Source organism: Clarias gariepinus, chromosome 18, assembly GCF_024256425.1.
Source record: "Clarias gariepinus isolate MV-2021 ecotype Netherlands chromosome 18, CGAR_prim_01v2, whole genome shotgun sequence".
Taxonomy (NCBI): Eukaryota; Metazoa; Chordata; class Actinopteri; order Siluriformes; family Clariidae; genus Clarias; species Clarias gariepinus.
In genome coordinates this window covers 24,380,840-24,392,862 of record NC_071117.1, presented here as the reverse complement: position 1 = coordinate 24,392,862, position 12,023 = coordinate 24,380,840, and the positions used below count along the sequence as shown (strand labels likewise).

At 40.8% G+C, this 12,023-nt stretch overlaps 1 protein-coding gene across 2 annotated transcripts in view; it reads left to right on the top strand.

The window, feature by feature from the left end:
* Positions 1–12,023, top strand: part of gpc6a (glypican 6a) — a 152,782-nt gene that overhangs the window by 84,141 nt on the left and 56,618 nt on the right. The window lies entirely within an intron of this gene.

Here is a 12,023-nt window from a genome sequence, read left to right as displayed (position 1 = left end):
GCAGAGGCAGGGGGGATGGATCAGAGCTCTACTTTATCACAAAGCACACACATACGCGATAAATCACACCATTAGAGGAAACAGGCACACACACACACACACACACACTATACACACTGTACGAAGGGTGTGTTCGACTCTGTTTATGACACTACTTGTGTAATAGTTTAATATATCATTACCTGCACTAATAATGATTTGAGACACAGCCTGTGCCTTTTAAGGAGTGCCGCTTTCATCTCCGCATGAGCTGCGTTCCAAACCATTAAACGGCACCGTAGCCCATGATGACCTATTCAGGTGGGATATTCAGTGCGGTATTAGTGGTTTGGGGGCTCCGTTAATGACTGAATATTTATTAAAATGGATATGCAGACTATATGCGGTGGATGAAATCACATACTAGTTTATTAAATATCAGATCCAGATGGTACCATTTACTGTAATACAGTCTGCAGATGGTACGACAATACAATGAGTACATAGTGATGTGTCCCACACCATGCACTATTTTAATAATGTGTTTTAGATGTTTGGAATGCACTAATCATCAATTGATTAATTATTAATAACAATATTATCAACAATATGCTGTACGTGGTGGGTGAAAAGTAATTAGGCAATAAAGTCTGGAAGCGGTAATAAGCCAGAGGCTTTTTGAGTGGCTCTTTTAAATAAGCACATGAGTGAGGGTATGATTTACTGTAAGCATGCTGTAGGCCTGAGTTTATTGCTCAGGTATCAGACATACAGGTATAAGGCACTGGTGGCACAGTGGGGGGTTTCTCGTCTGCCATGCAGAAGGCCCGGGTTCGATTCCCAGCCACTGGATGCAGTGCTGGTCCCAAGCCTGGATAAAATAGGAGGCTTACGTCAGGAAGGGCATTCGGCATAAAACCTGTGCCAAGCATGTGTGCAGATCGGATAACCCGAAGTGGTGACCCCTTGCCAGGAGCAGCTGACCAACCAACAAAAATTGATGATAAAGTTCATATTTTTAATACAAATGTACTGTGCATGTACTTTATTACATAAAGCAAATATTAAAATGTCAGTTCTTTTAAAGGAAGTCAACATTGTGACATTGCTGAGAACCTCCTTAATCTGGGCCTCCAAGTCCTCCAGTGTGCACGGCGTTGTTTCCTTTGCGTAACCCCACAGAGAAAAAGAAAAATCGCATGGAGTGAGATCTGGACTTCTTGGAGGTCAGCGTCGTCCCAGAAAATTTCCTGGAAAATGCTGGTCTAAATATGAAACTATTTACTATCGTCTATTTAGAGACCGTTTTCTTCATGACTCCAGCGATATTACAAGTTTTACAAGCCATTAAATATCGCCTAGTAAATTTTCACCCACCCTGTGGAATGTCAGAAAACATGTGTCACATAGTCCCCGTCCCCCAAAACCCTCACCGAGCTGTACTTGAGACTGTAGCTCCACTTTCCGTGCGTACAATTTAGCAAGGGGGTCTTCGTGATCTAGGTAAGCCAAAGTTACCATGGCAACTGGACACTGCCTGTGGCTGTGTCCCGAATTGCCACTTACGTGCTGTGACTATTATCTGTGGTTCGGAGCTATTTCGACATCCTATGTAGTACATTAATGGTAGTTTGGGACATGACCCAGGAGGGTCTGACCGCGAGTGTGTGTTTCATGGCTGTGTGTGTGTGTGTGTGTGATTGGCTGGTGCTCTTTTGGAAAAAGATAGAAAAAGATGAAAAAAGATGGAAAAGTCATTAAAAAAAAGAAGAAGAAGAAGAAGAAGTCAGGAAGTGATTAACGCTCTTATTAAGACGCGGCGCCGATGTCGTGAACAGGAATTTGAAAGTAACGGTAGCAGAGCGAAAGAGACCGCGCACATCCCATTGCTGGATGAGCCAATCGCGGCACAGCGCCTGTAATGGCGACAGTAATGGCAGGCGTCTTTTATCTGTCTCTTTGGAAAGCGAGGATAATGTCCATTAAGAGAAGTGTCCTTGAGGAGCGGCGTTTATTGGAACACTGCTGAGAAAGAGAGAGAGAAGGATAGAGAGAAGGATAGAGAGAGAGAAAGAGAGAGAGAAGTAATTGCTTTCATGTCCTTTCCAAAGTGTGTTTTGAATGTTTGTGTGTGTGTGTGTACGAGGTAGTCTGCCCGCCTGATAAAGTGCTTAATAATGTCTATGCAATATTTAAACTCTGCAGTTCAATCATTCGCTCGCACACACACACACACACACACACACACACACACAGTTATAGATATAGCTACAGATATAGCATTATAAATCTTCATGTTTACTGTTTAGGGTCCTGTGCAAGAGTCCAGAAGACAATCACAAATCCCAGCAATGCCTCTGTCTGTGTAATACTAAATTCTGGGATGAGGCAGTGAAGCTGACTCACTGCAGCATGGTATTATTCAGAATAGAAAAAAATATATATCACAGGATGTCTACAATGAACCAACACTCACGTAAGGCAAACACCGAAATGAGTTCTGTGTTCTCAGAGCGCTGTGTTCAAAAACGTAAATGTTACTCTCAGAAGGTGAAGCCTAAACAACGTAGAATGTTGGGGGTATAAATCCCCAGGAACATGAGGCGTATGGAGCATAGAGCCTTGAGACTACAGCGTTGTGGGAATTTCTGGCCCCTGGGGAAACAGGACCCTCTGAATGGAAGATAAAGAACACAAGTAGATCCTTAAGAACAGGTTCCCTGAAGTCCTGAACAACAGATTTTGAGATCGAATCCCGATCATGCCCTGATGTGACCGAGAGCAAAACCATGCCGTGCTCCCAAGGGGAAGGCATGAGACACGGTACTTACTTTCCCGTATCACTCACAGCGCCACTTCGAGCCCACTGAAGCAGGAAAAGGCGGATAGCGATTTTCTCCGAGCGTGTTCCGCCGCCCTCTTTTATTGCATGAAGAGCAATTCAGAAGGTCAGAGCCATGTGGTCGGTCGGCTTCATGGGTCTTGAAGGATGCTCATGATAGCCTACGACCTCCCTGGCTGGTAGCTGTCACTTGATAGGTGAGACCGCTCTTCTTGAGAGTAATTCAGGGTTGAATTATATGGATCTAGGATTATAAAAAAAATTGTATTCTGGGAGAACAGAGCAATACCTTGAGAAACATAGCGACGTTAGAATTAAGAGCCCTGAGAACAATGGTTCTTTGGGAATTTAAAGCCCTAGGAACATGCAGCGTGAGTTCTGGGAATAAGAATAAGAATTGAACATTAGTGCTGTGGGAACACAGGGCTCTGAGAAATACAGCCTTGGGAGTATAGAGTTCTGGGCACCAGGAGACATACTGTAAGACCTGGGGACCAGAAGACAAAGGACGAAAAAGGCAGAGTGTTAAACTATAGAACCATGAGAATATATGGTCCATGAAGTTTAAGATATTGGAAAGATGGCTATTTAGGACACTTGGACCATAGGAATATTGTCCAGTGTGGCATCAGGCCCTGGTAGTGTAATACTCACCTGGTAGTGGAGACTTTGAAAACGTAGGGCTTTGGGAATATAAGAGCCACCCTTGGAACATACAGTATGTGTGTGGGAACATTGAGTCCTGGGGATGTAAATATTTTAGTGTAGTGGGAATTTGAAAGTCGAAAAGAAAAAAAAAATGAAGGCCATGTGAATATACAGTATGGTGCAGACATTTCTTTATTCAGTGCAGGACAATCCATATCTGATCGGGTCGAAGCACCTAAATTTAGCATCAGTGCCAAATATAAACACCTACATGACTGTTTAATAAAAAAAAATGACTAACAATACAAGCTTCATGGTCGCAGCAGTCCGCTGCATTTTATTCAAGTGGATTTTCATTAATGGGTTTTTTATTATTAAAGTTTATTAAAGTACATGCAAGCCTCACGTTGTAATGAGCTGTCACACCCCATATGCACATCATTTATCATTTCACCTTTTTACTACGCCGGTGATTCTTCAGCTGAAACAGAAGCTGAAAGAAAGCCCATCAATCAGCCTGGGATGTCATTAATGTGAGAAACAGGCAAGGAATTATAGGACATGCAGTATATGTGGGTCTTATGGAATGATCATGGGGTGCGGTATTTATTTCTCAAACTCACTGAGATCAGTATAAACACATAAAAGACAGAAATCATACGAAATTACTGTGGACGTTGTTTTATAATTATTAATTGTATTAATGCTTGGAATAGTTTTACAAACTGTAACATTGCATTTCAAAACTGGATTAAGGAGTTGGGTTAGAGTAGCAGATGGCCTTATACTGTAATAATGCGTGGGGTTGGTGTAACAGGGGCAGTAGGGGAAAGGTGTGGGGTTTGCGAAATGAACATTAGGAGAACGAGGTGGGGTAAAAGTAACACATACAGTCGTGAGAGAAAGGGGTGAAGGTATAGTAAAGGGCAGTAAGAGAAAATTTGGAGTAAAAGGTGCAATGAAAAATAAGAGTTGGGGTTAGAGTCACAGGGACAGTAAAAAAAAAAAGGGGTGTTAGTGTTATGGGCATTAAGACTAAGGGGTGTGGTTAGAGTAATATGTGCCACGATAATAAGGTGTGGGGTTAGAGTAACACGCAGTAAGAGAGAAAAGAAGGGTCAGGTGTAGGAAGAGAAAGGGCTGGGCTTAGAGTAACCGGGACAGGTGTAGTTAGAGAAGATGCGTGGATAGAGGACAGGTGTAGTTAAAGGAGGGGTGTGGATAAAGGGGGGGGGGTGGATAGAGGACAGGTGTAGTTAAAGGAGGGGTGTGGTTAAAGGGGGGGGGGGGATAGAGGAGGAGTGTTAATTGGGGATAGGTGTAGTTAAAGGACGGGTGTGAAATAAAGGAGGGGTGTGGATAGAGGACAGGTGTAGTTAAAGTAGGGGTGTGGATAAAGGGGGGGGGGGTGGATAGAGGACAGGAGTAGTTTAAGGGGGGGGTGTAGTTAAAGTGGGGGTGTGGATAGAGGAGGAGTGTTAACTGGAGATAGGTGTAGTTAAAGGAGGGGTGTGTAATAAAGGAGGGGTGTGGATAGAGGACTGGTGTAGTTAAAGTAGGGGTGTGGATAAAGGGTGGCGTGGATAGAGGATAGATGTAGTTAAGGGGGGGGGGGGTGTAGTTAAAGCGGGGGTGTGAAATAAAGGAGGGGTGCGGATAGAGGAGGGGTGTAGTTAAAGGGGGGGGTGTAGTTAAAGTAGGGGTGTGGATAGAGGAGGGGTGTGGATAGAGGAGGAGTGTTAATTGGAGATAGGTGTAGTTAAAGGAGGGGGTGTGGATAGAGGACTGGTGTAGTAAAGGGGGAGGGTGTATAGAGGACAGGTGTAGTAAAAGGGAGGGGGTGTATAGAGGACAGGTGTAGTAAAAGGGGGGGGGTGTATAGAGGACAGGTGTAGTAAAAGGGGGGGGGGTGTATAGAGGACAGGTGTAGTAAAAGAGGGGGGGTGTATAGAGGACAGGTGTAGTAAAAGGAGGGGTGTGTATAGAGGAGGGGTGTGTATAGAGGAGGGGTGTGTATAGAGGAGAGGTGTGAATAGAGGAGGGGTGTAGTTAAAGGGGGGGTGTAGTTAAAGGAGGGGTGTGAATAGAGGAGGGGTGTGGATAGAGGAGGGGTGTGGATAGAGGAGGGGTGTAGTTAAAGGGGGGGTGTAGTTAAAGGAGGGGTGTGATTAGAGGAGGGGTGTGGTTAGACTGGGGGGGATTTAGAGAGATAGAATCTAATTATCAATACAAGCTTAGATAGAAAGGAATATAATTATTACCTTATACTGATGGTATAAAAAAAATTGGATTTCATCTTTTTTTTCTGCCTAGTTGAACTTTTCACTACATCATTTTAACGCACACACATACGCACTCGCACAAACATGCGCACTCACACATACATACACTCACACACACAAAGCTGTTACAAAGCATTGGGAAATAAGCGCGGCGAGGAAATATGGCCGCAGCAGGAGATTTTGACAGATGAGATTGGCCGTAATTGGAGTGCGAGACCATCGCCGTGTCTATCAATCACACGCTTGCGCCCTGCCATTCTGAGAGTGTGCGGTGTTAGAGTTTGCACACCAGAGGATAAACCCAGCATGAGAACTGATGTGTGTGTCATTAGAATACTCCATCCTAATCAGAAGCAAACACATACAAAAGAGATTACAAATTCGTGCTCAGTTTTGCTATGTTTACAGCATTAGTAAAGCGTCCTGCAGTGAATAGATCCGTGAGTTCGAGAAATCAGTGGTGCTAAACATGATGTGTGCCAGAGCAACAGAATGCGGAGATGTTGTTCATCACATGACAAAATGAGAACAATTAAAGTATCTTTCTTTCTTTCCTTCCTTCTTTGTCTTATCCTGAGTTTAAAGTATTTGCAAATAAATTAGGGTAAATAAATGTCGTATATGACAGTATGAGACTGATGTGGTTTTAGCGGAGGAATTACAGTGGGATTAATCCCCGGCTCCTGCTTTTAAATCAGACACGCTGAGACTGAAGACTCTGTGTGGTGGATTAAGAGGCAGTTTGGAGGATTTATGCTTCATGACGCTGTAGTGCACTTAAAAGCTTTAGTCTACTGAACAGTAATGTGGCGATTTACAGGGATTAAATGTTGTTTGTTTAGCTGTTCAGGCATAAAGAGTGGAAATAAACTCTTTCTTTTTTCGTTATCTCAGACCTCAATTCCTGCTACCTGTAAAGCTATTTTTTTCAGACGTCTTACGTAACATTCAATTCAGTTTTATTTATACAGTACAGCGCTTTTAACAATGGCCATTCTCGCGAACCAGCTTTACAGAATAAAAAATAAATAAAAAATAGGGAAATTAGTTTTAAATGTTTAAAGAAATATGTATCAATCAAAATGATTAGATACTGTAGTCCCTGGAAAAAGTCCCTGAGATGGCAATAGAAAGAAACCTGGGGAGGAACCAGACTCAACAGGTAAACCATCCTCATTTGGGTGAAACGGATAGCAGGGATTGATCTGCACTCATAATGTACTGTATAACAGGATGGGTCCAAGTTAATATGGAGTCCACTTTGGTTATTGGGGGCTCATTTACAAAACAGTTTGGAGGAATTTTAGTTCTGAACTATTGAGCAACTGCAGTCACAAGCATTAGAAAGCATCTTTTTTAATCAGATGAAGCCAGGACCGCCTTCATGTTTAAGTGGAACAGTTCCCCAGTGGGCCTCCATGAGATGGGATCTCCAACCAAAAGTCCGGCACAAGGAGTCAGACAGGTCCAGAGGACAGAGGGGGTCTGGATCACTAGCAGCTCAGGATGTGTAGCTCGACAGAGAGAGACAGACAGACAGACAGACAGACAGACAGACAGACAGGATGAGAATAGAACTAGAGAGAACAGTTAGGTATGCTTATACTCAGATAATGCACTGTATATATAGTGCAGAGTGCAACCAGGGACTCCGGCAGGACTAACTCTGACAGCGTAACTAAAAGAAAGAGCCAAAAGGAAAGAAATACATAAGGGCTCCCTTTGGAAGTAAAGCAATGAGTTACTCAACCAGTACCATCAAACTGACAGCGAAGCAAGTTAAGATATGCAGTATGCTGTTTAGGTAAACATACTGTATGCTATTAAATTGGTACACCAGTTATCTAAGACAGCAATACTGGTTTTCTGTACAGATATAGTATTGCAGGTGAAGATGGTATCTCGAATAAATATAGCAGCAAGGATGGTAAGTGGAACAAATAGGTCGGCATACTGTAGTGCGAAAGCATAGTACCTTGAATAAGGAAAGTATTCTGGACAAGGACAATGTCTTGAACAAGGACAAGTACCATGTTTTGAATAAGGACAAGTACCATGTTTAGAAAAATATTAGGATCATAGACTAGGACCCTTCTTCAATAACAATGCCATTGACTAAGGAAGGTATTGGGACAAATACAGTACACTGGCATTCTGGTCAAGGATATTATCTTGAGTAAAGAAGGTATTCTGGACAAGGGCTATTCCAGACAAGGTTCCCCTCTTGGTTGCCATAACAGCCTCTAGCAGATCATGAAATATCCAGAGCTGAAAGTGAAGTTAAACAAGCACTGTGTCCTGAAAATCTGTTTCCAGTGTGACCCATCCTAGACCTTGACTTAGAGTTTCTAAACTAGTCTATTGTTTTAAATTGACTACAAGGTACCTGCAGAATTCCACCACTTTGACATTCTGCCCAGGGGTCTGTGGAGATCACTGAGTGAAGCAGGTCACAGGTCTTCCTACTGTACCATGCTCCACTAGACCAAAGTCATCAGAAAATTTTTGTAGATGCCAAGTGCTAAACTTTAAACATAAAATTCTAAGGTGTTCAATGTAAACAGAAAGGAAAAGAGTACTATGCCTTGTGGAGCTCTTTTGTTGCTTACTACCTTGACTGATAGAGAAGCATGGTATTTTGGGTAAGGATGATATCCAGGACAAGGATGTATCCAGGAAATGAATGATGAGATGAAGAACATATCATGCCAAAGGATGGTATCCTCGTCAAAGAGTGTAGGATGATACTTTGACAAGAGTAGTATCCTACAGTATACATGAATTGTAAGAAAGATATCATGTATAAAACGGATGATATCCCAAAGAAGGGTACTATGTTTGACAAGGAATGTATCCTTGAATATAGACAGAAATGTATCTGGGACAAGGATGGTATTCCCAAACAAGAAAGGTATCCTGAAGAAGGACAGAATATTGGACAAGAACTTCCTAGATTCAGCAGTAAACCCCTCAGGGAGGATTATTATGCATTACAACTGAAAGCTGCTTGCATTAAAGATCAAGGCAAGTTCAGTTTACAGGAGCTGGACAATTATTACAGTTAAAATATATCACATCGTTTATGCTGCTCAGGAAAAAAAAAAAAATCTCCAGATGTCCTTCAGCAGAAATAATTTAGTCTGGAGCAAGAACAGCATTAGTGTGATATTATTTTATGGGGGACATCTTCAGTGAGTGTCAGTGCTTTAGGAGGCCTACAGGCATAGAAGAGCTACCTACTCAAATCTCTCTCTCTCTCTCTCTCTCTCTCATACACACATTCAGAAGTCCCACATCCTCTCCTGTGAAAATCATTGATTAGGCATCAAGGGTCCAAAAGTCTAAGCACACTAGAACATTTCCTAACCTGTCACCAGCTAGAACACATTAATGTTTCTCCAAACCAGTGCAACATATTGTGATTATGCTGAAAATGCATGAATAAACACATGAGGTGTAGTATTTATTGATTCGACAGTGTGTGGTTTGGGACATGTCCACATTGGACTGAGTATGGTATTTTATTGGCGTGTATAATGTATAGTGTAAGTGTTTTGGGACAGGCCCTTTATGTAAGCTATAGAGCGTTCCTGGATTGGTGTTTATGTACATAGACTATAAAGTATTGTTTTAACTAAACAGCTTACTAAAATGTTTAGCAAAATATGCCAAATATTACACCCTGTCCAGTACTGTTTTTTAGTTTTTTCAGTTTGTTATGTAGCTGAAGACATCTACAATTAGCCTTTAAGCTAAAAAACTAATGTACGTATGTGCATGGTGTAGCATTCTGACATGCGATTTGTTGCATTGGCTTTGATTTTCGGGAACACAGCCAGCCCCCTTCCCCCTTCCCCCTTCCCTGGTGATAATATGACACTGGGTGGGTCGCAGGGATGAGACACGCTGCTGCGTGCCGTCTCATCTATCGGTGTTTGACCCGTGCGACACTGGATCACATGGCATCAAGTGCCAGGAAACACGCTAGCGTAGCGTTGGCACACACACACACACTAATCGTTCTCAGATAAAACAGGCCTCGGCACTAAATGTGAAATAGTCTGTGCACACAGCAGAGACAGATGCAGCTCAAGATGCACATTAATGAGCCGCGGAGATGCCATTTACACCTCCGACCTGCCAAACCAAATTCTCACAGAGCAGGAAAACAAGTTCCTGTAAACAAAATGATCTCTCTCTCTCTCTCTCTTACTCTCTCTCTGTTTTTTCCTTTCTTTCTCTTTCACCCTCTCTCTCGCTCTTGTTTGTCTGTCTGTATCACAGAATAAAATCTAGGTCGCTTGCACAGATTACCTCGAACAGTACATCACGATCCCCTTTCCCCCAGATAAAAAACAAAACATGATCTAAAAAAAAAAGAGAAGTAATAACTCTGGTCTAAATTAGATTATAAAAAAAGAGTCATGTTTATATATATATATGTTTATGAATGTTTTAGTTTCTTTTATAATTGATAGTCATGTAACATCCTTAAATTAATTACTCACATTAATAAATAAAATACAAGAAATAATTATATAAAAATATAAATTGTATAAAAATATATTATTTGGTCATAATTATTATTATAAAATACTAAATAGTTCATTATTAATTTGTATTATTATTATTATTATTATTATTATTATTAATAATAATAATAATAACAGTTATCATTATATATCAATTACAATTTATTTATTAAAATTTATTTAAATGGTATCACTTTGTTTAATAATATTGCAATTATTTATTTTATTATAATTCAATATTATGTATGTATTTAATATTTCCCTGTTGACTTTCTGTTTATTTTTCTTTCTAGACTTTTTTTCTTCTTTTTTGGTCAATTTTCTGACAGTTCTAAGATGATTATAATATAAACAAACATAATGAATTTGGAAAAGAATAAAGTAGTTTGCATAAATTAAAAGAAAATGAAATCCAATTTGAGCATCCGGATTCCAGTCTTAGCACGCACAAACAAAATTAATAATCAAAGAGCAGTAATAAATTCTGCCTGAAGAATTATTTCAGATAGAAAGATTTGTAATCAGAGTACTGGGTTTGGCAAAGCTAAATTAATAACCATAATTAGAGTTTAATTAACCAACATTGGTAAGCAAAAGGCTGGTTAGACGTTTCTGCTCTCAGCCAATAAGATTCACTTTAACGATGATGTTAATTATTGGAATTGATTCAAGTCTTTAAAGGACACTATGATTCTCTGACCTAAGAATGAGACACGCCCCAGCTTGAATGTCTTTTTTGTGCTCTGTGCGTGGAAGGGAGAGAAAGAGAGGGAGAAAAAGAGGAGAGAGAGAGAGAAAGAGAGAGAGAGAGAGATAAACTGAATTAGCACTTCATTCTGAGGCGGCTGATGAAAAGAGAGACTGCAGGTCTGAATGGAAAAGCGGCGGCCTGCTCATCGCCGCTCCTCCATTACACACACACACACACACACACACACACACGCCTCTTTAAACACACACAGCATTTCCTCATGCTGCTCTGTATTCAGCACACATTCGCTCTGCTGATAAAACACACACACACCCACACACACACACACACACATTTGTAGAAAAAAGGATGATGGAGTGTGTCTGGACAGAGCCATGAGTCTGAGCATTGAAAGGAACAGTTTGGCTGAAAACACTGATGCCAAAAACCGCCGATCAGTTCAGCACCGCGAGGCTAGTGCTGCTAACAGGTAGATTAACGCGCATAGAATCTGCAAATAAATCATTAAGCAAGCATGAACACAGGAACACACACACACACACACAAACACACACACCAGTTTGATTCTGCAGCTTAATTCTACACAAACTGTTTAAAAAATATCAGTGTGTCCATATTAAATTCCGTCTCTTTCAAGTTTTAACATCAAACCATGCTTTTCATTTCACTCCATTCTTTCCTTAATTTTTTCCTTTTCTTTCTTCCTTCCATTCTTTCTTTCTTTTTTCATTCTTTCTATCTTATATATAGATTCTCTGCATTATTTTTTCCTTTAATCATTTAATTTCATTTTAATTTTCTATTTTCAAATTGTATTGCTTTTAATTTCCTCTAAGATCCTTCCTTTTTTCCTTTAGTTCTTTTTCTTCCTATCTTTTTTTTTTTTTTTCATTATCTTGTATGTGCTGAGGGAGCAAGTGATAGAGCTGCGACCGGTTCAATGTTTGTGACTCAACAACATTTTGTAATGTTTCGCGTGTAGTTGTGTGACATTCAGCTTTAGGTTGAGATGTGTAACTGCGCCTCGG